This window comes from Schistocerca piceifrons, chromosome 3, assembly GCF_021461385.2.
Source record: "Schistocerca piceifrons isolate TAMUIC-IGC-003096 chromosome 3, iqSchPice1.1, whole genome shotgun sequence".
NCBI lineage: Eukaryota > Metazoa > Arthropoda > Insecta > Orthoptera > Acrididae > Schistocerca > Schistocerca piceifrons.
In genome coordinates this window covers 187,222,066-187,247,735 of record NC_060140.1, presented here as the reverse complement: position 1 = coordinate 187,247,735, position 25,670 = coordinate 187,222,066, and the positions used below count along the sequence as shown (strand labels likewise).

Genomic DNA, 25,670 nt, shown 5'->3' with positions numbered 1-25,670 from the left:
CTGTTCACGTACTACAAGTTGTTGTTGAGCACTAAAAGTCTAGAGATAACTTTGTTCACTGCCGACAACACTCTCGCCCCGCACCGTAACAGCGCATTATGGACACGTTCATGTCCAACCGTGGTGCTTATTTGCACCAGTGAATGGCTCACATGTCTTTGAGTACGAGTTTTTCCAACTTGTTCTCTATGGAGAGACCCACATTTGTGAGTATTACAGTTGTAATCAACAGGGTTCCCTACAAGAACTTAATTTGACAATGCAAATGAGGCAGGGGAAAAAAAAGTTGAAGAATAATTAACAACAACGAAAAAAAATTATAGACAGGTTCACCTTATTTATTATGTATATATTGTAGCCATACGTTACGAGTTTTTGAATCACAAGAATAGCTATACATACAGGGTGCTACAAAAAGGTACGGCCAAACTTTCAGGAAACATTCCTCACACACAAATAAAGAAAAGATGTTACGTGGACATGTGTCCGGAAACGCTTACTTTCCATGTTAGAGCTCATTTTATTACTTCTCTTCAAATCACATTGGCAGGCCATTTTGGTCAAGCGGTTCTAGGCACTTCAGTCCGGAACCACGCGGCTGCTACGGTCGCAGGTTCGAATCCTGCCTCGGGCATGGGTGTGTGTGATGTCCTTAGGTTAGTTAGGTTTAAGTAGTTCTAAGTCTAGGGGACTGATGACCTCAGATGTTAAGTCCCATAGTGCTTAGAGCCATTTCAAATCACATTAAACATGAAATGGAAACACACAGCAACAGAACGTACCAGCGTGACTTCAAACACTTTGTTACAGGAAATGTTCAAAATGTCCTCCGTTAGCGAGGATACATGCATCCACCCTCTGTCGCATGGAATCCCTGATGCGCTGATGCAGCCCTGGAGAATGGCGTATTCTATCATAGCCGTCCACAATAACGAGCACGAAGAGTCTCTACATTTGGTATCAGGGTTGCGTATACAAGAGCTTTCAAATGGCCCCATAAATGAAAGTCAAGACATTGAGGTCAGGAGAGCGTGGAGGCCATGGAATTGGTCCGCCTCTACCAATCCATCGGTCACCGAATCTGTTGTTGAGAAGCGTACGAACACTTCGACTGAAATGTGCAGAAGCTCCATCGTGCATGAACCACGTGTTGTACTTGTAAAGACACATGTTCTAGCAGCACAGGTAGAGTATCCCGTATGAAATCATGATAACGTGATCCATTGAGCGTAGGTGGAAGAACATGGGGCCCAATCAAGACATCACCAACAATGCCTGCCCAAACGTTCACAGAAAATCTGTGTTGATGACGTGATTGCACAATTGCGTGCGGATTCTCGTCAGCCCGCACATGTTGATTGTGAAAATTTACAATTTGATCACGTTGGAATGAAGCCTCATCCACATAAGAAATTTTCTGTCGTTCCTCACTGCAGTCAGAAGATGATGATGAAGAATTGCCACACTTGTGGAGAATGTTGCACATCTTCCATGGCCCGTTCGCGTGTGATTCAGGGTAGCCCAAATTGCCCGAGGCTGGTGGTTTCTTCTGGATACAAAGCAGTTTCAGGCAATTTTATTGCCAGCAGGGGTTCCATTCTACATCTACATCTACATAGTTACTCTGCAATTCACACTTAAGTGTCTGGCAGAGGGTTCATCGAACCATTTTCATACTACTTCTCTACCATTCCACTCTCTAATGGCGCGTGGGAAGAAGGAACACCTAAATCTTTCCGTTCGAGGTCTGATTTCTCTTATTTTATTATGATGATCATTTCTCCCTACGTAGGTGGATGTTGACAAAATATTTTCGCATTCGGAAGAGAAAGTTGGCGATTGAAATCTAGTAAATAGATCTCGCCGCAAAGAAAACCGCCTTTGTTTCAGTGACTGCCACCCCAACTCGCGTATCATATCAGTGACACTCTCACCCCTATTGCGCGATAACACGGAACGGGCTGCCCTTCTTTGTACTTTTTCGATGTCCTCCGTCAATCCTATCTGGTAAGGATTCCACACCGCGCAGCAATATTCCAGCAGAGGACGGACAAGTGTAATGTAGGCTGTCTCTTTAGTGGGTTTGTCGCATCTTCTACGTGTTCTGCCAACAAACCGCAGTCTTTGTTTCGGCTTCCCCACAATATTATCTATGTGGTCTTTCCAATTTAAGTTGCTCGTGATTGTAATTCCTAGGTATTCAGTCGAATTGACAGCCCTTAGATTTATGCGATTTAATGTATACCCAAAACTTATCGGATTCCTTTTAACACCCATGTGGATGACCTCGCACTTTTCTTCGTTTAGAGCCAATTGCCACTTTTCGCACGATACAGAAATTCTCTCTAGATCATATTGTAATGGGAATTGATCGTCTCATGATTTTACTAGACGTAAATTACAGCGTCATCTGCAAACAATCTAAGGGGGCTGCTCAGATTACCACTTAGATCGTTTATATTAATCAGGAACAGCAGAGAGCCTATGACACAACCTTGCGGAACGCCAGATATCACTTCTGTTCTACTCGATGATTTACCGTCTATCACTATGAACTGTGACCTCTCTGAGAGGAAATCACGAATCAAGTCACACAACTGAGACGATACTCCATATGCACGCAATTTGATTAATAGTCACTTGTGAGGAACGGTATCAAAAGCCTTCTGGAAGTCTTGGAATATGGAATCGATCTGCGATCCCTTGTCGACAGCACTCATTACTTCATGGTAATTAAGAGTTAGCTGCGTTGCACAAGAACGATATTTTCTGAATCCGTGTTGGTTATGTATCAATGAGTCATTTTCTTCAAGGTGATTCATAATGTTCGAGTACAGTATATGCTCCAAAATCTTACTGCAAATTGAGGTTAGTGATATGGGTCTGTAATTCAATGGGTTACTCCTATTTCCTTTCTTGAATATTGGTGTGACCTGTGCTACTTTCCAGTCTTTAGGAACAGACCTTTCGTCAAGTGAGCGGTTGTGAATGATTGCTAAGAAAGGCGCTATTGTGTCTGCATACTCTGAAAGGATCCTGATTGGTGTACCATCTGGACCAGAAGACTTGCCTTTCTTAAGTGATATGAGTTGTTTCGCAACACCTAAGATATCTACTTTTATGTCACTCATGCTAACAGCTGTTCTGGTTTCGAATTCTGGAATATTTACTTCGTCTTCTTTCGTGAAGGAATTACGGAAAACTGTATTTAATAACTCTGCTTTAGTGGCACCATCATCGGTAACATTTCCATCGCTATCGCGCAGTGACGGTATTGACTGTTTTTTGCTACTGGTGTACTTTACATACGACCAGAAGCTCTTTGTGTTTTCTACCATACTTTGAGACAATGTTTCATTGTGGAAACTATTAAAACCATCTCGCATTGACGTCCGCACTAAATTTCGAGCTTCCGTGAAACTTAGCCAGTCTTGTGGATTTTGCGTTCTTCTGAATTTGGCATGCTTTTTTCGTTGCTTCTGCAACAGTATTCTGACGTGTTTTGTGTACCATGGTGGATCAGTCCTGTCTCTTATTATGCGGTATGAATCTATCTATTGCTGTCGATACTGTATTTTTGAATTTGAGCCACAAGCAGATACAGGCAGCTGATCAGTTACTTTCTATTTTTGTTGTATACTATGACTGAAATGCTGTTAAATTTTAATTTATTGCTGTTACCGTAATTTCATTCCTCATTTATTATTTCACGCAAATCGCAGACAAATCTTTAATCTTTTAAAGCAGATGAAGCATTGTATTTCTTTGTAACGTCACTTCGTAAAAACATTTCCGGGCTAGGGCTGGTGCCATTCTGCTCCTCAGTGGATGTCCGACAACGACAGCGACAAACTACCATATAGAACCGGATGGGACATGTCTTGGGCAGTGCACTCACACGGCACATAGCAAAAGGGACAGTATCGCCTCAGCAGTGCTGTATCAGTTCTTATGCCATTTGTTTGCTGCTCGTTTCTGTCGATACTGATAGTAAAATAACACTGATCACTTTTCCCATTTTCTGTAATAATGATATATTTCAAACCTAAGCAAATTTTACAAACAATAATTTCTCCTTTTTTTAAAGAAAAAAGTTTACTTGAAAACGAAAAAAATCTTAGTACTGCTGCTGTGGCTAATTGATATTTCGGATTTTTTGCTCGGTTATTACAAAAAAATAAAATGTTGCTATAATCGAGACCAAACGAACACCAAAAAATACTGGTTATTCAGAACTAAAGCACCGGTATCTGTTTTCACCGGTCGGTTTTTCCATCCCTAAAATGCTCTCTGCCATGCACTTCATAGTCGTTTACAGTGTGTGTGTAGACATAGACGTAGAACTAAGGTAGCGGAGACAGCGCAGGCGCAGAATGTAGCGCTCACCGTCCAGGTCGGCTAGAATCGATGTGCGCGCATTTCTGCCGGGGCGTGCGCTGCGACCACCACGAGCCGGAGACTCTTCTGAGCCTGCGAATGTAAGTCCGCGCGTCGCCGCTTGGCGGCGCAGCTGCGCCCGCAACTCTATACAAGCGCCACTGATGTAAGTTACTCTGTCTGCTCTGATCTTTTTTGTCTCTGTACTCCTCGAGCAACTACTGTGTCCCATTTAGTGATGGGCTGAATCGAGAACTCTGCTCTCGATAGTCAAAAAGAACGAAATAACCACATGACAATCTAGATTTTTTACGAATACAGTTAGATGCTAGAGGAGACCCACGCTTCAGCCTCGCAGCCGGTAGTATCTGAAAAGTTCTCGGTTCCCGGATGTTTGTTTATCTTGCCTGCGTCTGTAATGTGTGATTCATCAACTGCGCCTCTAATAGCAACAGTGGCTACTCCTGTCAAACCGAAACAATGAAATGAATGGAAAACTAGATAATAAAGAGCGCTGTAGTATTAATAGCATTCTTAATACGCCAATGAACATATCGAAGCCACAGCTTCATCATCAGGTTTTCTGTTGTCATGTAACCTTCACTGCGCTGTCAACATGCCAGAAACGCGTATCTGTGAATTTTGTTGATTTCTTTTGTTTCACATCACAATGCAGCAACTCCCATATGGTCAAGTTTTCGAAATGTAGATTAGCATAGTTAAAATGCTACAAAGACCCCAGACGGATTTTCTTATTAAATTTTCCGAAATAGTTTTAGTAAATGAAGGAAAGCTACATCCCTTTGTGAAGTTAGTTTTCCACGTAACACTTAACTCTTCGCACGAAAATAATTTAATTACTGTAAAAAAGTGATTTTTTTCGCCTATTATAGTCTCATTTTTCACTAGATGATGTATTGCTTATCCTTTCATTACCGGTCACCCCGTCACGTACTAATCTGCGATGTAGTATGTGGATAGCCCCGTTTCATACGCATTTATACACTGGGAAAACAACCATATCATTTGTTTTCTTTTGCAGCGTAGGTTAAATAAGTTTTCATAACTTACTTCTAGGGTTACATTGAAACCAGGGAGATCCGTGCGAAACTTTCGCACTACTGTAGTTTCAGATAATGGCAGCATTTGGAATATGTGTAGGCATTGTTACAAAGGTAGTTGTGGGAATGAAAAAGTGTTCAAAAATGAACCGAATAATGTGAAATTATGATCATGAATGTATGATACATCCTTGCATATATATTTCCATGAGCTCAAAAATGTGTTTTGCATTCGGAATGTTTGTCTCAGCTTGTATGACAGGCAGAGATCATGGACTGTCTCTAAGCTACATAATCTATAACTTTAACTCTACAAACATTTTCAGTTACAGTTAGGCACGTTAGGCCGTAGCAGTAATAGGCGAATCACAATTCAAGGCAACAATGACAAAGATCTTTGTGCTTTCGGAAAGTGTAATCGTTTAGAAAACTCAACTCGCACGACGGGCAGAGATAATGGACTGGCGCAGTGGTCACCGTTATTGTGTGACAATGCTGTCTACAAATTATTCAGTTAACAAGTACTTTAAAACATTTAAAATGGTATTCGTATTAAAATAGTATGACAAGCGAGTCTCTTATCCGTAATTAACAAGTTAACTTCGTAAAATATAGGTATGAAGCACGGTATCCATGATGCCCTTTCGTCTATGCTAGTTACAAGTCTCTTATGTTCTAAAATTTTCCACAAACAGTAAGTTTTAGCCCAAAATATTATGTGATATCGAGATCTGGTTAAAATCATTTCTAATGCTACCTCATTCATCATCGCACATTTAGTATGTGTAGACGAAAAGGGATGTTTACTTGGAGAATAATACATATGGATCATATTAAGCGACTTTGGAACTATTTTTCCTAATATTTTATCCTTTCTCTATTTTCATGATAATTTTCGGAAAATGAATATAACAGATATTTTCAGAGTCTATGAGGTTGTGTTGATGCAAGTACAAAGTATGCATGATCCAATATTTTTAACACATCCTTCAATGTAATGTTCCCATCTCTGTAACAAGTGAACAAGTGGAAGCCGTTGGCCGAACTTCAGTAGAGGCAATATTTTGCTTTTCTCTAGATCATGCGAAAACCTAGAATTTCGATTGTTGGATTGTCCAACAGCAGTACGGTGCCGCAGCTAAAGATAGTGAAGCACCCACACTAATCGCTGTTCCTCATTGAAGAACTGCCAATTAATGTTTCCTTATATCAAGCGTATTTCATCAGTGCGGTCTTCTTCGTTGGGTTTTTCTCCGGTAGCTGTTCTTATACCGTTTCAGCGGGAGGAGTCCGAATTGTTCCGAAACATCGCACAACAGTATTAGTCTTCTAATTTATCAGTTTCGTACATCAAAGGTGATGATAGAGGGCTTGGAACAGTGTTTCCAGACAACTTAACTTCCGTCAAACGACATTACCGTTTCATTCTGCGCGTGGAACTGAAATTTTCTTCAGGAATGCTAACCCTGCAAGGTACACAGGAGAACTTCTATGTAGTTCGGAAAGTAGGAGGGAGATACTAGCGGAAGTAGGGCTGTGAGATCATCGGTTTTTGTACTACAATGATTTGCATTGACAGCTATAACGTCTTTCTCTTCGAGGCGATCAAGTTCCAGTTTCATGACACAAAAAGGTATATTGCGTACTTTACAGAATTTTGGCGCAGCAATCGGCTTCAACGTGATGGGTGCCTTGTAGCTTTTAAGGCTACTTGTTGCTTCGCAAAAAAAGTTATCTACTTTTTTAATATTTCGAAACAGTCTTTGAAATTTTTAGTTTGCAACATAAGTATGAATTTGATTCGCTCCTTCATGTATTGTGACGTGTATTGTATAAATCAAGACCCAAGACATTTCTTCCACTACAAATCTGGCCTGTTTGGTTAATTACTCCGTTATAAATTGACATTTGTCTGGTATCCGTTGGTCGCTGTAGTTAAATAGCGAACTCTGGCATTCAGTTAACTTCGGCGATCTTAATTTCTTGTGCACCTGTAAATTAATTACAGAGATTGACGAACCTGTGTCAGTTCGAAATTTCAGTGGCACATAATGTACACTTACAATCGCAGATAGAACCTTGTCATTCTCGGAAAAGGTAGCATTCATTTTATGTTTTATCCGTGAAAGTTGATTGAATTGCTCGTGTTCATTCAGAACACGATTTGAATTTTTAATACGAATCAATATTGTGTGCCTGAGTGTCATATTGCGTTGCCTGATTTGCTTAAAGTAGCACAATCCGGATTTGTGACCTGTCTACTTACAGTTAACGAAACGTGCGTTTTCAAAAAAACAATCATTGTTATTGTGGTTAAGACCTTCACGTGATCAAGAACGTAATTTTCCTCTAGTTAATTTCTCATGACTTGTTGGTTCCATCGCGGTTTCATGCCCTTTGACTTCCATGAACAGCCGCGCTCACGGCTTTCCCGGGAGGGCTGCTTTTGTGTATAAACACACTAGCGTCTTCGTACTGAAGCTCGTCAACTCATACTAGCGCCGGCCGAAGTGGCCGTGCGGTTAAAGGCGCTGCAGTCTGGAACCGCAAGACCGCTACGGTCGCAGGTTCGAATCCTACCTCGGGCATGGATGTTTGTGATGTCCTTAGGTTAGTTAGGTTTAACTAGTTCTAAGTTCTAGGGGACTAATGACCTCAGCAGTTGAGTCCCATAGTGCTCAGAGCCATTTGAGCCAACTCATACTAGCGTTTGTTCACATGCCCTGATTAAAGGCAAACAGTCCTGCAATGTCGGATTAGACAAATTCAAAAGGGCTTTCTAAAACTCATTATCGGGAAGTGCACACTATGCACGTCACGAATGAGATAATCAGTTTAAGTGTATCGTCATGTCCACATAGAAATTCTCATTCTCTAGTTAAGTCCTGTAACTGTACTGTTCTCTCTTTGTAAACCTGAGCCTTTTCCTGCTTTACATTTTCAAGTTTTATGTCATTATGTTGTGCCTTTACTTTTATCTTTTTGTTATAAAGTTAATCAGCAACTGAAGAGCTATAACCATTTGCGCTAGAAACGTGCTTAAGTGTGTTGGGTTCATCAACAATATTATTTTTTAATCAGGAGAATCTCTAAGAATACTATCAGTCACAGTATGGAAAAATGCATCTTGTATTTGTAAGGGGGGCGTGAAGTGCCATGAATGATTACAATTCTTGTTGTGAGCTTTCTAAAAATATTAAAGTAATCTTTTCCATTACTGGCAGATATTTTCAAATCCAGAAGGTTGATTCATCCGTTTTTCTTTGAATTAAATGGTAAACTTAATACTAGCGAGCAAAAGATTAAACTGATCATATGGTTTATTTACGTTAAGTAGAATGATTGTGTCAGCAACATATCTCCTGTAGTAGACTACGTTCTTAACTAACGCTATTGTTCAACAAGGAATTTATTCTGTGTGTTGTTGTTGTTGCAGTCTTCAGTCCGAAGACTGGTTTGATGTAGCTAACCATGCTACTCTATCCTAGGCGAACCTCTTCATCTCCCATACATCGCTACACTCCATACTCATACTTTCAGAAAAAGAGTTCCTAACACTTAAATCTACATTATTGTTAACAGCATTCTTTTCTACAGAAAGCCTGCTCTTGTCATTGCCAGTCTACATTTTACATCCTCTCTACTTTGGCCATTACGAGTTATTTTGCTGCTACTTTAAGTGTCTCGTTTCCTAATCTAATCCCCTCAGTATCATCTGATTTAATTCGACTACGTTCCATTATCGTTGTTTTGCTTTTGTTGATGTTCATCTTATATCCTCGTTTCAAGATACTGTCCATTCCGTTTTATTGCTCTTCCAAGGCCTCTGCTATCTCTGACAGAATTACAGTGTCATTAGCAAACCTCGAAGTTTTATTTGCTACTCCAAGTTTTTTTTTGGTTTCCTTTACTACTTGCTCAATGTACAGATTGAAAAACATTGGAGATAGGCTACAACTCTCTCACTCTCCCTTCTCAACCATGGACTCCTTTTCATGCCCCTCGACTCTTATACCTACCATACGACTTCTGTACAAGTTGTAAATAGTCTTTCGTTCCCTGTATTTCACCACTGCTGTATGCTACGCCATATGGTTCATGAAAATGTTTAAGTTTCAGCAAAAGTATGTTAAACCATTTACTTGACAGTAATAATTACGACTGAAACATAAGTAATTTTGAGGAATACAACTGTCAGATCAATAATTCAATGATTTCTAGATGACACAGTTTTCTACACTTTAGGAAGTTATTCCTAGTCAAATCAATAGTTTCTTTGCAGGCACATTAGTGTACGAATTTGTCTACCAAGAGACTTAAGCTAAGCCCCTACTGCGATATCCCCACTTCAGTATCTGCACTGGCGTGGCAGCGTTGCCACGTTGCACTGTACTTAACTGGTCGACGGTGTCACGATAATAGCCCATGAGAGGAAAGAAAAACTCGCCATGTGAGTCAATCTGTCAGAAGCAGGGAGTTCAAATCAGCTAAGAAATGTGCAGGGATTAATCCAGCATGCAGTTGCCACGGGCGGCTGTCAACTGATTACAAGTCAACAACACTTGGAATGATATGCAAGGCATTAAGTACTTGAACTCAGCGTAAGCACTGGCCCACCCTGCTTACTACCGCCTACAGGTAAATACACTACTGGCCATTAAAATTGCTACACCACGAAGATGACGTGTTAAAGACGCGAAATTTAACCGACAGGAAGAAGATGCTGTGATATGCAAATGATTAGCTTTTCAGAGCATTCACACTAGGTTGGCGGCGGTGGCGATACCTACAACGTACTGACATGAGGAAAGTTTCAAACCGATTTCTCATACTCAAACAGCAGTTGACCGACGTTACCTGGTGAAACGTTGTTGTGATGCCTCGTGTAAGGAGGAGAAATGCGTACCATCACGTTTCCGACTTTGATAAAGGTCGGATTGTAGCCTATCGCGATTGCCGTTTGTCGTATCGCGACATTGCTGCTCGTGTTGGTCGAGATCCAATGACTGTTAGCAGAATATGGAATCGGTGGCTTCAGGAGGGTAATACGGAACGCCGTGCTGGATCCCAACGGCCTCGTATCACTAGCAGTCGAGATGACAGGCATCTTATCCGCATGGGTGTAACGGATCGTACAGCCGCGTCTCGATCCCTGAGTCAACAGATGGGGACGTCTGCAAGACGACAACCATCTGCACGAACAGTTCGACGACGTTTGCAGCAGCATGGACTATCAGCTCGGAGACCATGGCTGTGGTTACCCTTGACGCTGCATCATAGACAGGAGCGCCTTCGATGGTGTACTCAACGACGAACCTGGGTGCACGAATAGCAAAACGTCATTTTTTCGGATGAATCCAGGTTCTGTTTACAGCATCATGATGATCGCATCCGTGTTTGGCGACATCGCGGTGAACGCACATTGGAAGTGTGTATTCGTCGTCGCCATACTGGCGTATCACCCGGCGTGATGGTATGGGGTGCCATTGGTTACGCGTCTCGGTCACCTCTTGTTCGCATTGACGGCACTTTGAACACTGGTCTCTACATTTCAGATGTGTTAATGTCTGTGGCTCTATCCTTCATTCGATCCCTGCGAAACCCTACATTTCAGCAGGATAATTCACGACTGCATGTTGCAGGTCTTGTACGGGCTTTTCTGGATACAGAAAATGTTCGACTGCTGCTCTGGCCAGCACATTGTCCAGATCTCTCACCAACTGAAAACGTCTGGTCAATGGTGGCCGAGCAACTGGCTCGTCACAATACGCCAGTCACTACTCTTGATGAACTGTGGTATCGTGTTGAAGCTGCATCGGCAGCTGTACCTATACACGCCATCCAAGCTCTGTTTGACTCAATGCTCAAGCGTATCAAGGCCGTTATTACGGCCTGAGGTGGTTGTTCTGGGTACTGATTTCTCAGGATCTATGCACCCAAATTGCGTGAAAATGTAATCACATGTCAGTTCTAGTATAATACATTTGTCCAATGAATACCCGTTTATCATCTGCATTTCTTCTTGGTGTAGCAATTTTAATGGCCAGTAGTGTACGTCCGTCAGTGTGTCTGGCAATGCTACGCATTTGCGCGACCTCTTTGGTAGGTTTCCACAGAATTCCTCAGTGCTACCTACAGAAACTCATCTGCCTCCATCACGATGTCCGCTGGCGGGTATACTAAATCACTGCCCCCCCCCCCCTGCAATGGCCAAACAGGTCTCTGGCGATAACCAGAGAAGCTGCAACGACCTTGGTACTGAATGAGCCACTGCAGTAGGCAACGCCGATGCTGCTGACTCCACCGGCCGGCAGAAGGGCATGGATGATAAGCCGAAGCTGTCGGCAGGGGTGGGGGGTGGGGGGGGGGCGAGGGGCTTATATCTCGTCAGCAGTGGAGATGAGGCTACCTTCATTGGCGACAGGGGGAGGAGATAGGAGGTAGACGAGGCGTACTGATCAAAATCCGTGGGCTCCAGATTAGCAGGCATAGCTACATGTCTCACTGGGGCCCGAGACTTCAAGTGAGGAGGACAGTGGATTGACTGCATGGAGGGAGCGGCAATGGGGAAGCACACCACTGGAAGAGGGAGCCCGCACCTGGAACAACCCTACCACTTGGCTGACTAGAAGACAGTGGCCGTGATGTCCCAACAGGGCAGGATGCAACTGATTTGAATGACACATCAGCCGCTCTACATCGACATTCGCCACAAACAATTTCTGAGGTTTGTGGCCCACCATGGCAGCTTCAGCAGGAAAACTGGTGGGCCGTGGTGCACCATGGCATGCGACTCAGGGTGCATCAAATCCAGGAAACCCCGCAGCTTGTGTACATCCAAATGTTCTGCCCGACTGTACCCACTGACTGGAGTTGCCCAGTATGTAGCCAGAAAACTTGACAATGGATCACCACGGAAAGTGACAGTTACTGACTTCTTCATCAGGGTCTTGAATACATACGCAAAGCACTCCAGCTCCAAGTTAGAAGCCAGGTGAAATGGGGCAGCAGTCAGACGCCAGATACTGTAATGAATTCAAATACTCAAGACAGATTGGTCCTGGGGGAACCCTCAGTGGTAAAAATAACTGACAACATACAAACAGTGGCAGTCGATGATGCAGAGGACGCTTGGCTATGTAAGGGAAATTGGACAATGCATCGACCACCAATAACCACATGCTGCACAAAAACGGATCCACAAAATCAGTGTACACTCTATCGCAAGGGTGCTCCAGGACTGGCCAAGGAGAGAAATGGCACAGCATTACAGCTTGGTTCTGTGCGTGGGCGTGCAAGTCCATGCCATATGTTCAATTTCATCATCGATTGCCAGCCAGCAGATGTTTTATTGGGCCACTGTGTCCATATAAGTCATACTACAGAGTGATGCATGCAGCAATTGGAGTATGTGTGGGTGCAACCAAAGGAGGGGGGGGGGGTGGAGGCGACCTCTCAACAGCATTGCTCCTCTACGGCTAGCATGAGGACCACCTGGGCAATGTTGATTTGATCACGTACCAGAAAAAATTTACGCCATGCTGGATCAGCACTTGAAGAGACACGCTCTGCCTAACCTATCTAGACCAGTGTAAGGATTTTCTGGAAAAATAGGTCAGCAGCTATGGCGGTCACGACCTCTTGTGCTGTCAATGAAAGATCCGATAGGGTTTGCCGAATGGCATCATCTGACACAAACACAAGAGCCTCCTAGCGATTGAACTGCAGATCGGACCCACCCTTAGCCATGGTACCACTGCTTTTCTGGGCAGCGGAGTAGTAATGAATGTTGTAGCCATAGGTACTGAGAAGGAGGACCCATCTCTGCAGTCGGTAGGCATTCCTATTGGGCACTATGGAACGAGGGCCAAATAATGGAAGCAATCGCTTGGGGGCAGTGATGAGGAAGAGCCTTTAACTCTGAAAATAATAGCTAGTGTCTCCTTTTCCAGCTATGACTAATCACGCTGCATTGCAGAAAGTGTCTTCACTGCACAAGCGATGGGCTGTTGGTTACCATCTGGATTCTAATGGGGTAGGACTGCACCAGTGCCATAGTGGCGCATGTCACAGGCCAGCGTTAAAGGTTCACCTGGCGTAAAAGAAACAAAGAAAGCACAAACACTGCTTGAGGGACTGAAAAGCCCATTGACAATCTGCAGACCAGACAAACTTAACGACTTTCTGTTGAAGCCAGTTCACAATACGGCAGATGTGCACTGCTCGGAGAAAGAAATGAGCGTAATACGAAATGTTACCTAAACAAGACTGCAACTCCTTCAGGTATTTAACGGCTGGCAGGTTTACAATGGCCCTGATCTGGTTGTATGCCAGGACATCCGGATTGCGCGGCTGTCGTTCTCAGCATAAGTTAGTTGAAGTAGTATATGAGTCCAGGGACCGATGATCTAAGCAGTTTGGGCCCTTAGGAATTCACAGTCATTTTTATGTCAGGACAAGGACATCTTTGCTAATAAGATGTTCCAAAAATGCACCGTTGGGGAGAAAAAACTGCACTTTTCCAGCTTGCAACGAAGGCCACTCTTTAGGAGGCATTGGGAAACCGACTGAAGGCTTCGTAAATGCTCATCTCTGGTAGGGCCCATTACCCATATGTCATCAAGGTAACTGCCACAACAGGGAATGCCCAAAATTAACTGCTCCAAATACCGTTGATTAATTCCAGGCACAGATGGGATTCTAAAAGGGAAGCGATTAAAAAGCCCAAAGGTGGTGCTGAGGACCAAGAAAGTCTGAGAGAATACGTCCAATGGCAACTACAGGTAAGCATAGCACACGAAGGAAGAGGAGCAGGAGGAGATTGGTCGTTAACATCCAGTCGATAATGAGGTCATTAGAGACGGAGCACAAGCTCGGATTAGGCAAGGATGGAGAAGGAAAGCGACTGTGCCCTTTCGAAGGACCCATCCTAGAATTTGCCTTAAGCAGTTTAAGGGAATCACAGAAAACGTAAATCCACAGCTTTGGATATGGATATGAATCCGCAACAAGTTTCGCGTTGACTGTCTGTGAAAATCGCCGCAAAGGCTCTCGGCGCACGTGAAGATTGGCAGCGCGGGATTAGCCGAGCGGTCTGGGGCGCTGCAGTCATAGACTGTGAGGCTGGTCCCGGCGGAGGTTCGAGTCCTCCCTCGGGCATGGGTGTGTGTGTTTGTCCTTAGGATAATTTAGGTTAAGTAGTGTGTAAGCTTAGGGACTGATAACCTCAGCAGTTAAGTCCCATAAGATTTCTCACACATTTGAACATTTTTTTTTGAAGATTGACAGCGCTGCGATGGCACTGCGCCGGAATCGTCAAAGGTGTGAACATAAGGCAACTCGGCAGAGCGGAAGCCACCTGGGGTACCCCACGGAACGCCAGGGACTGTCTGTCACACACACCTAATTGCACCATTCACTTCCGTGGCAAATGTTGCTAATGCACGCTTGTGCGTTGGCGCTCGACCCGGGGGTAAGCCACTTCGAATCCTGGTGGTGGCGCAAAGTTCGTGATCACCAGTCTAGGCGCCAGTCTACCCAGCGTTCTGGTTTAAATACCAAACCACTCCACAGTGTTTCATGAAGTGAGAACATGTGACACTGTTGATGGTGATCCATCTCTCGGATGAGGACATCAAGCTTGGCGGTCTCCTTGATGCTGTTCATCAGGAACAGACTATGTGCCGGCACCAGGTTTCGGCCTCTCTCTTGTCTCATCATCATCTTCGTCATCACGCAAAATAGGCATTACACTCACGCAGTACATATACAGGGTGTTACAAAAAGGTACGGCCAAACTTTCAGGAAACATTCCTCACACACAAAGAAAGAAAATATGTTATGTGGACATGTGTCCGGAAACGCTTACTTTCCATGTTAGAGCTCATTTTATTACTTCTCTTCAAATCACATTAACCATGGAATGGAAACAACAGCAACAGAACGTACCAGCGTGACTTCAAACACTTTGTTACAGGAAATGTTCAAAATGTCCTCCGTTAGCGAGGATACATCCACCCTCCGTCGCATGGAATCCCTGATGCGCTGATGCAGCCCTGGAGAATGGCGTATTGTGTCACAGCCGTCCACAATACGAGCACGAAGAGTCTCTACATTTGGTACCGGTGTTGCGTAGACAAGAGTTTTCAAATGCCCCCATAAATGAAAGTCAAGAGGGTTGAGGTCAGGAGAGCGTGGACGCCATGGAACTGGTCCGCCTCTACCAATCCATCGGTCACCGAATCTGTTGTTGAGAAGCGTACGAACACTTCGACTGAAATGTGCAGGAGCTCCATGGTGCATAACCACATATTGTGTCGTACTTGTAAAGGCACATGTTCTAGAAGCACAGGTAGAGTATCCCGTATGAAATCATGATAACGTGCTCCATTGAGCGTAGGTGGAAGAACATGGGGCCCAATCAAGACATCACCAACAATGCCTGCCCAAACGTTCACAGAAAATCTGTGTTGATGACGTGATTGCACAATTGCGTGCGGATTCTCGTCAGCCCACACATGTTGATTGTGAAAATTTACAATTTGATCACGTTGGAATGAAGCCTCATCCGTAAAGAGAACATTTGCACTGAAATGGGGATTGACACATTGTTGGATGAACGATTCGCAGAAGTGTACCCGTGGAGGCCAATCAGCTGCTGATAGTGCCTGCACACGCTGTACTTGGTTCGGAAACAACTGGTTCTCCCGAAGCACTCTCCATACAGTGACGTGGTCAACGTTAACTTGTACAGCAGCAACTTCTCTGACGCTGACATTAGAGCACGAAGAATTGCCTCGTCCATTACAGGTGTCCTCGTCGTTCTAGGTCTTTCCCCGTCGCGAGTCATAGGCTGGAATCTTCCGTGCTCCCTAAGATGCCGATCAATTGCTTCGAACGTCTTACTGTCAGGACACCTCCGTTCTGGAAATCTGCCTCGATACAAACGTACCGCGCCACGGCTATTGCCCCTTGCTAATTCATACATCAAATGGGCATCTGCCAATTCCGCATTTGTAAACATTGCACAGACTGCAAAACCACGTTCGTGATGAACACTAACCCGTTGATGCTACGTACTGATGTGCTTGATGCTAGTACTGTAGAGCAATGAGTCGCATGTCAACACAAGCACCGAAGTCAACATTGCCTTCCTTCAACTGGGCCAACTGGCGGTGAATCGAGGAAGTACAGTACATACTGACGAAACTAAAATGAGCTCTAACATGGAAATTAAGCCTTTCCGGACACATGTCCACATAACATCATTTCTTTATTTGTGTGTGAGGAATGTTTCCTGAAAGTTTGGCCGTACCTTTTTGTAACAGCCTGTATGTAGTATTACAAATTTTGTAATGGAGCATGTTGCATAAAAGTAAACAAAAACCAATGACCAGAAATGACCTCCCTTGCCGCCGTCATCAGCTCATGCAATTCCGCGGCCTGGGCAACATCGACTAAAGAAGTGTGAGGCAAGGTAAACGCCCTGGTCTGAATCTCTGAGTCAGGCGCTGAGCGGACAGTCACGTCCTGAACTAATAAGTCTGCGAAGAGGCAGCATATGTGGGATACTCAGAACGGCACTTGCACGAGAGACCCTGCAAATCGGCGATCCAGGCCGTGTATGACTGACTGCCCCGCCACTCGTGGTACTGCTTAAACTGCAACCATGCCGCCACCACATGTGTTTGATGTCTGAAATACTGCGTCAGCAACCGACAAAGCTCGTCAAAGGGAAGTTTCTCGAGATCAATGGAGAGCTTCAAATTCTGGACAACTTCGTATAAGCCCGTGCTGCTGGAAAAGAACAAGGCAGCCTTATCAAATGGAATCTGGCAGTGCAGCAAGAACGGGCACAGGTCATTCTCCCACCTTTCCGTAGACTCATCGAAACTAGAAAATGGCGTTGGGGGTGGTAGGGGCAGAGAAGGAGACTGCAGAATGAGTGCATAGCCCACTGCTAGCCATTGAGTGATGCATCTCTGCATTCTGTTTCATCAGCCCCAGCATCTGCACCTGCTGTTACTTTTGTAGATGCAACTGTACCTGCCAGCGTTGCAGAAATGCCAGGTCCATGGTGGCTCAAAATTAACTCCAGGAGAAGGGGGAAAAATAGGCGAATCACATCACTTTAGTATCTACACTGACATGACAACTGCTACATTATGCTGTCGGTGCAAGTACTTCACTAGCCGACAGTGGCTCAAAAATAACCATGGAACTAAAATCCATGAGAGGAAACCAATTGTTGCTATGTGAGTCAATCTATGGGAAAGAGAATGTCTATAGAGACGTACATGGGAAAACTCAGCATGCGGCTGGTATAGGTGGTTGTCAACTGAATGCTAGGCAACAACTCTCAGCATGGCGGGCAAGGCGAGGTCCACAGTAGTTGAACTCAACTTAAGCTCTGGCCCACCCATCAAACTTCCTTCCACAGGTGAACACCTCCATCAGTGGCTCTGCACATATTACACATCATGTGTGCCCTCTGTGGCAGGTTTCTGCACTATTCTGCCGCGCTACCAATACCGGCTCTTCTGTCGCCATCGCCATCTGTGCTTGTGGGCGTAATACACACCTGTAGGTAATTTAATTAATTTTGCGGCTCTTTTAATCATCAAATTTTTGGAAAAAATGTAGATTCAATAATAATTTTATTCACCTTCTTGCTAATTAAATAACGTGGACTGCCAGTGTAGTTCACAATAGGTCCTATTGGGTGCCCTGTTACGTGTGTTTACGATTGACAGCATTTGTGTCAGCATTCCAAGTGAAGCAGCACAATTAGGAGACTCGAATGTGGAAGGGTGGCAGTTCAAACCCCTTTGCGACCATCCAGTTTCAGGTTTTTTTTATGTCTCCTCCCCCTCCCCCCCCCCCACCTCCCCAAATACAAAGGTGGTTCCCTCACAAAGGACATTGCCGATTTCCATCTCCATTCTTCCCGTATCCGAGTTTGTGCTCTATCGCTAATGACCTCGTCATCGTTGTAGCTTTGACTCCTAAATTCCTTCCTTTGTTTCTGACGGCGCTGTCTCTAAGATATACACTCCTGGAAATTGAAATAAGAACACCGTGAATTCATTGTCCCAGGAAGGGGAAACTTTATTGACACATTCCTGGGGTCAGATACATCACATGATCACACTGACAGAACCACAGGCACATAGACACAGGCAACAGAGCATGCACAATGTCGGCACTAGTACAGTGTATATCCACCTTTCGCAGCAATGCAGGCTGCTATTCTCCCATGGAGACGATCGTAGAGATGCTGGATGTAGTCCTGTGGAACGGCTTGCCATGCCATTTCCACCTGGCGCCTCAGTTGGACCAGCGTTCGTGCTGGACGTGCAGACCGCGTGAGACGACGCTTCATCCAGTTCCAAACATGCACAATGGGGGACAGATCCGGAGATCTTGCTGGCCAGGGTAGTTGACTTACACCTTCTAGAGCACGTTGGGTGGCACGGGATACATGCGGACGTGCATTGTCCTGTTGGAACAGCAAGTTCCCTTGCCGGTCTAGGAATGGTAGAACGATGGGTTCGATGACGGTTTGGATGTACCGTGCACTATTCAGTGTCCCCTCGACGATCACCAGTGGTGTACGGCCAGTGTAGGAGATCGCTCCCCACACCATGATGCCGGGTGTTGGCCCTGTGTGCCTCGGTCGTATGCAGTCCTGATTGTGGCGCTCACCTGCACGGCGCCAAACACACATACGACCATCATTGGCACCAAGGCAGAAGCGACTCTCATCGCTGAAGACAACACGTCTCCATTCGTCCCTCCATTCACGCCTGTCGCGACACCACTGGAGGCGGGCTGCACGATGTTGGGGCGTGAGCGGAAGACGGCCTAATGGTGTGCGGGACCGTAGCCCAGCTTCATGGAGACGGTTGCGAATGGTCCTCGCCGATACCCCAGGAGCAACAGTGTCCCTAATTTGCTGGGAAGTGGCGGTGCGGTCCCCTACGGCACTGCGTAGGATCCTACGGTCTTGGCGTGCATCCGTGCGTCGCTGCGGTCCGGTCCCAGGTCGACGGGCACGTGCACCTTCCGCCGACCACTGGCGACAACATCGATGTACTGTGGAGACCTCACGCCCCACGTGTTGAGCAATTCGGCGGTACGTCCACCCGGCCTCCCGCATGCCCACTATACGCCCTCACTCAAAGTCCGTCAACTGCACATACGGTTCACGTCCACGCTGTCGCGGCATGCTACCAGTGTTAAAGACTGCGATGGAGCTCCGTATGCCACGGCAAACTGGCTGACACTGACGGCGGCGGTGCACAAATGCTGCGCAGCTAGCGCCATTCGACGGCCAACACCGCGGTTCCTGGTGTGTCCGCTGTGCCGTGCGTGTGATCATTGCTTGTACAGCCCTCTCGCAGTGTCCGGAGCAAGTATGGTGGGTCTGACACACCGGTGTCAATGTGTTCTTTTTTCCATTTCCAGGAGTGTATTTAGCTACAAACTCCATACTTTGATTGCATTCACAAGGTACTATATTTATTATTTCTATTACTTTATACTGAATCTTTAAAGGGTTACAATGTTGTATGTTTCAAAGACAATCTTAAAATAAGAGCTACACTTTGTACTTTACATTTCTTTCTATTCGCACTCAACATAGGTAGCGCAGCGGTTAGCCCACTGGACTCAAATTCGGGAGGATGACGGTTCAAATCTGCATCCAGCCATCCTCATTTAGGTTTTTCGTGATTTCCCTAAATCGCTTCAGGCAAATTCCAAGATGTTTCCTTTGTAAGGGGACGGCCAAATTCCTTCCCCATCCTTCCGCAATCCAATGGGACCGATGACCTCACTGCTTGGTCCCTCCCACTCCCCCCCCCCCCTCCCCGAATCAACCAACAAAACCAACCAACCTTACTACTCGCAAATGTTTGACAGATCGTTGAAAAATTCAGTTTACCCGTTCATTATAGCATGCAACTGGCCAAAATAATTGTACATGGCCGGCCGAGGTGGCTGAGCGGTTCTAGGCGCTTCAGTGCGCAACCGCGCGACTGCTACGGTCGCAGGTTCGAATCCTGCCTAGGGCATGGATGTGTGTGATGTCTTTAGGTTAGTTAGGTTTAAGTAGTTCTAAGTTCTAGGGGACTGATGACCTCAGATGTTAAGTCCCATAGTGCTCAGAGCCAATTGTAGATGTTTTCAACTCTCGACTGAAATCCAGAGTTGTTTCTTGATTAACCTTTTTGCCTCTACAGTGTCTTTTTGGACTATAATTAAATTGTGACCTGATTCTTTTTTGCAAAACTTGTGCACATCACTATTTGGTAAACGAGTCATCCACTGTTCATCACGGTTTATCCGAAGCATTTTTTACTAGAGACTCATGCATTTTATAAATCTTCTAAGTACAAGAATTTCAGAATTATGCATTCTGCTACGAAATGTCCCCCCCCCCCTCCCCCGTTAGCTGAGTGGTCAGCGCGGCGGAATGCCACGCCAAAGGGCCCGGGTTTGATTCCCGGCTGGAGCAGGAGATTTTCTCCGCTCAGGGACTGGGTGTTTTGTTGTCCTCATCATTTCATCCCCATCTCCGACGCGCAAGTCGCCGAATGCAATAAGTACTTGCCCTCGGCGGCCGAACTTCCCTGAATGGGCGGCTCCCAGCCCACAGAGCCGTAAGCTCATTTCCATTTCACTACGAAATTTCCGTGCCAAGTGCAGTTAAGCATTCGCTCGTCTATATGATGTTCGACAAGTCGAGTATATCACCATGGTATCTTGCAAAAATCAAACATCATCAGAAATAATGTACTTATATAAGAATTTCTCATGCATTATAGACAAATTTCATGTATTAAGCTGTATTTTGTCGAAAAACTAATTTACGTAGCAAATTGTTGGCTTTTTTAATGGAGGATAATATGATTCAGAATTTTTGATTCTGCTGTCGTATAACTAAACAAGGTAGGTCAGTGTAATCAGCTTCATACCAGTGCAGTCCCTATCCTCTATCTCAACACAGAGGGCCTACGTATTATTGGCTTCTCGTCTGCCTAGCACTGAATCAGTAAAGGTCGCTGAAATTGGAGGTACTAATATGTTGATTCCTCTTACTGCAAACTTTGGTGATCAAATCATACCGTCCGCCATAGATGTGACATTGGGGTCGCTACTGCTTAATGCTCTGCTGCACTTAGGTGACAAGTACAAGGGTCACTCCAAAATAAATGCACAGTATTTTTTTTAAATCCATCTTTTACTCTACATGTTTAAAAGTTTTACAGTGTGTAGATACATCCTTTAGGAACAATAATTTCATTTCTCTACATAATTTCCATCCGTCTGAACTGTCTTACGCCATTTTGGAACCAGCGCCTTCATACCCGCACGGTAAAATTCTGGACCAACCTGTTGGAGCCACTGTTTGGCAGCGTGCACAAGGGAGTCATCATCTTCAAACCTTGTTTCACGAAGAGAGTCTTCCAGTTTCCCAAAGAGAGAACAGTCACATTGAGCCAGATCAGGACTATAAGGCAGGTGTTTCAGTGTTGTCCATCCGAGTTTTGTGATCGCTTCCATGGTTTTTCGACTGACATTTGGTCGTGCATTATCGTGCAACAGCAAAACATCCTGCTTTTGCCGATGTGGTTGAACCCGACTCAGTCGAGCTTGAAGTTTCTTCAGTGTCGTCACATATACATCAGAATTTATAGTGATTCCACTTGGCATGATGTCCTCAAGCAAGAGTCCTTCGGAATCGAAAAACACCGTAGCCATAACTTTTCCAGCAGAAGGTATGGTTTTTTTTTTTTTTTTTCATGGGTGAATTTGCACGATTCCACTCCATTGATTGCCTTTTCATCTCTGGTGAAAAATTATGGAGCCATGTTTCATCACCTGTCACAATTCCTCCAATAAATTCATTTCCACCATTCTCGTACTGTTCCAAAAGTTCGCTGCATCCCGTTTTTCTTGTTTCTTTGTGAGCCACTGTCAACATCCTGGGAACCCACCAGGCACAAACCTTTTTTAACGCCAACACTTTCAGTATTCTGCAAACACTTTCTTTCCCTATCCCAACGTAGAGTGACAATTCGTTCACTGTGATTCGTTTGTCAGCAGTCACCAGTTCGTTAACTCTCTGCACATTGTCTGGAGTGTGTGCAGTACGAGGCCTGCCGCTGCGAGGACAATCCTCAATATTGCTGTGCCCGCTTTCATCACGTAACCTGCTTGCCCACCGACTAACTGTACTGCCATCGACAGCAGCATCTCCATACACCTTTTTCAACCTCTTGTGGATGTTTCCCACTGTCTCGTTTTCACAGCACAGGAATTCTATGACAGCACGTTGCTTCTGACGAACGTCAAGTGTAGCAACCATCTTGAAGACATGCTGTGACGGCGCCACTCACGGGAACAGGTTGAACTAAGTTTGAAAACAAGCGGGAAGGATGTATCTACATACTTAGAACTTTCTCACATGCAGAATGAAAACTGCATTTTTACGAAAATAGTGTGCATTTCTTTTGGAGTGACCCTCGTAATTTACAGGAGTAAGTATCATTTATACATGACCTCTTAGGCCAAAGTGTTCCCCTTGGTCTGACACATGAAGCAGTCCCGCCGATGACGAGCCACACACACTAGCGACATATTACTAGCAATCTCAGTAGGGCGCCTACAGTGAGTCGCTATCTTCGATCTTGCTACACATCAGCGATTTACCAAGCAATTCGAAGGAATATTTTGAACACCACTCTGCCGGGAAGCTCTGTTACATGAATATTATCAGCTATGTTTAACGACATAGCATACAGGGTGTTAGGGTGTAAGTGCAGATATTTTTACCAGTGGCTCAGGACAGTGTAGTGAACAACATTAAATAAGTATTTGCTTCATTTTCAGACTAACAATTGTACCTATTAGGAGCAGTATGTTTTTAGATTGGTTAGTAACTCTAAGTACATATGGCAGGAGAAAGCCATTAAACTTATTTTCCTCTGGTCAGGTGTTGAAGTTCAGGTTAAAAGACGCAAAACGGAGAGTCTATACTGACAGGCGTAGTCGACTTAGGGGTGCATTTACGACCATGCATAAACAGGGCATGTATCTCATATGAACAGAAATGTATTGATCAGTAAAATTTATTTAGTGTACTTATGTGAAATTGAAATAACGTATAACTAATTTTACATCTCGGACCAGATTGTATGTGAAAAAAAAATTTCCATGTTCTTTAGTGCTACAAGATGAGATTCCCAGCTACAACATGGGATTCCCAGATGATAACGGAGACACTTTGCAGTATATTTCTCCATCCTACGCCACTTTATAAATTACATTTTCACCTAACACTGTATTGTACATGCAATTTTACGTGTACAGAAAGGGTAGCTTTCAATATCTGTACTGCCTGCCAGCTTTTGGCCTGTCGGCGCTTACAGAATAGAGGCACGTGCCCTGAAATCTTTCAAAAACGATTTGACAAGAAACTATTCGGTAAAAAAATTTAACTTTTGCTTTACCTGTAGCTTTATGTCTCAAGTTCATTGTGATGTGCCCATCATTTCGTTAAAGATCATATGTACGTAGAAGTAAGACATTGCGCGAAATTCGAAAAAGTTTGTAATGATAAATAGGGGTCACTATGATTTTGCATTTACTCGATATTGCATAATATACTGCTGTATATGAAATGTAGCTAACATATTGAATCTTTCTTGAGACTCGGGTGGAGATTTCTATCTGACACCAGTCTTGAGAAAATTGATGTGATGTAGCACACTTATTTGCTGTCGTGCCAAGCCAGCGATAAAGCCAGAGTGAAAAATCTGCAACATTCCTCATATTTTATAAACGGTTTCAGATATCGAATGAGATTTTGGCAAATGAGAGCACGCAAAGACGACAGTATTTTGCCATATGATTATTATGCAAAACTTCATTATCTGCCATGTTAGTCCACTAACTACAGACTTTTTCGATGCACGAATGTAATTTTTAAGGACTATCGATAGCTGTTGAAATGAGAAATGCTATTGGTTTTGAAACATCATAAGTGAAGACATTATATGTTTATTTTGTGACGAGAATGTACTTTTCATAAGATACTGACTTACTTTTCCTCAGTTTCTCACTTAATGAACCACTGTTTCCGAACTCTCTTGCACTTTTGTCTGCACAACAGGTTAGTGAGTTGAGACTGTGTAAACTCTTGTGTGTTTTGGCAAAAGAAGCAAATTTTAATATGGCAACAAGAGAAATGTGTAGGTTTTACTCAAAATACGCCACTCGTGACACTTCTTTGAAAGTTAGAGTTGTTTAACAAGCCAGGCGAAAATGAATCGGAGCATTTTCGGCAGAATTCTTTTTAGATATTAATCAAAGCAGAGGTGGTAGATCTTTTTGAATGGTCACCATGCAAGAGTGGACATCGAGGGGCCGCGCTTAATATTTACAAAAAATGTGAGTGTTGGCTTCAGCTTAAAACGGCACTTCCCCTCCTGCTCTCGGCATTTCCCCCTCAGCAGCTACCAATAACCCCCACCACTACCTCTCTCCCCACGTTTGCCCTGCGGTCTGTGCATCTACCGGCCACAGTATTCTGTGTGGACACTACCAAGGATTTTTCCTTGGTGGGAGGACTGGTACAGGCCGTACTCAGCCTCATGAAATCAATAGAGCAGCTACGTGATCGAGTAGTAGTAGCTTCAGGCCTCCAAAACTGACAACTGATGAGACAGAAGTGTGCTGACCACATACTCCTACATACGACTATATGTCTGTGACTCGTGTAAATTCACACCTGTGTGTTATGATATAGACTGTGACAAAATCCCTAGTAGTCTTATATGTGTTGTAGAGGGGACTTAGTAAACAAAGTTTTGATGAGGAACCCTCATCAGGAAAAGTGCCATTTGGGTGTAAAATAAGTTCGAAGAAAGGATTCTTCGCAGTACACCATAACGGAGATAGTGAGCTCCTATCCGTGTGGTCTACAGAAGGTAATGCCGTGTGCAATGTTTCGAGTATTTGTCGTCTGGTTCTTTTCTATGTGATGAAGAACATCCTCTCAAAAGTCGAGAGTACGATGTGTCCGTGGAGCACCACAGTCGACCCTCCTAGTTCGAACATATCAGCTTCTCGCAGTCCTTGTTGCAGTTGGAGAAAATTACTATGAGGTGGACTGAGACGATCCATAAAATGTTTTCAAGACATGCATTGTGCAGCTCTACCTCTATG

At 44.4% G+C, this 25,670-nt stretch overlaps 1 protein-coding gene across 1 annotated transcript in view; it reads left to right on the top strand.

Annotated features, from left to right (window-relative positions):
* The first annotated feature begins 4,484 nt into the window (after positions 1 to 4,484).
* LOC124789425 (uncharacterized protein PF3D7_1120000-like) overlaps positions 4,485 to 25,670 on the top strand; it is a 271,283-nt gene continuing 250,097 nt past the window's right edge. The window contains exon 1 of the mRNA XM_047256770.1: positions 4,485 to 4,543. The gene's annotated coding sequence lies outside the window, so the exon portion shown is untranslated. The remainder of the gene's footprint in view (positions 4,544 to 25,670) is intronic.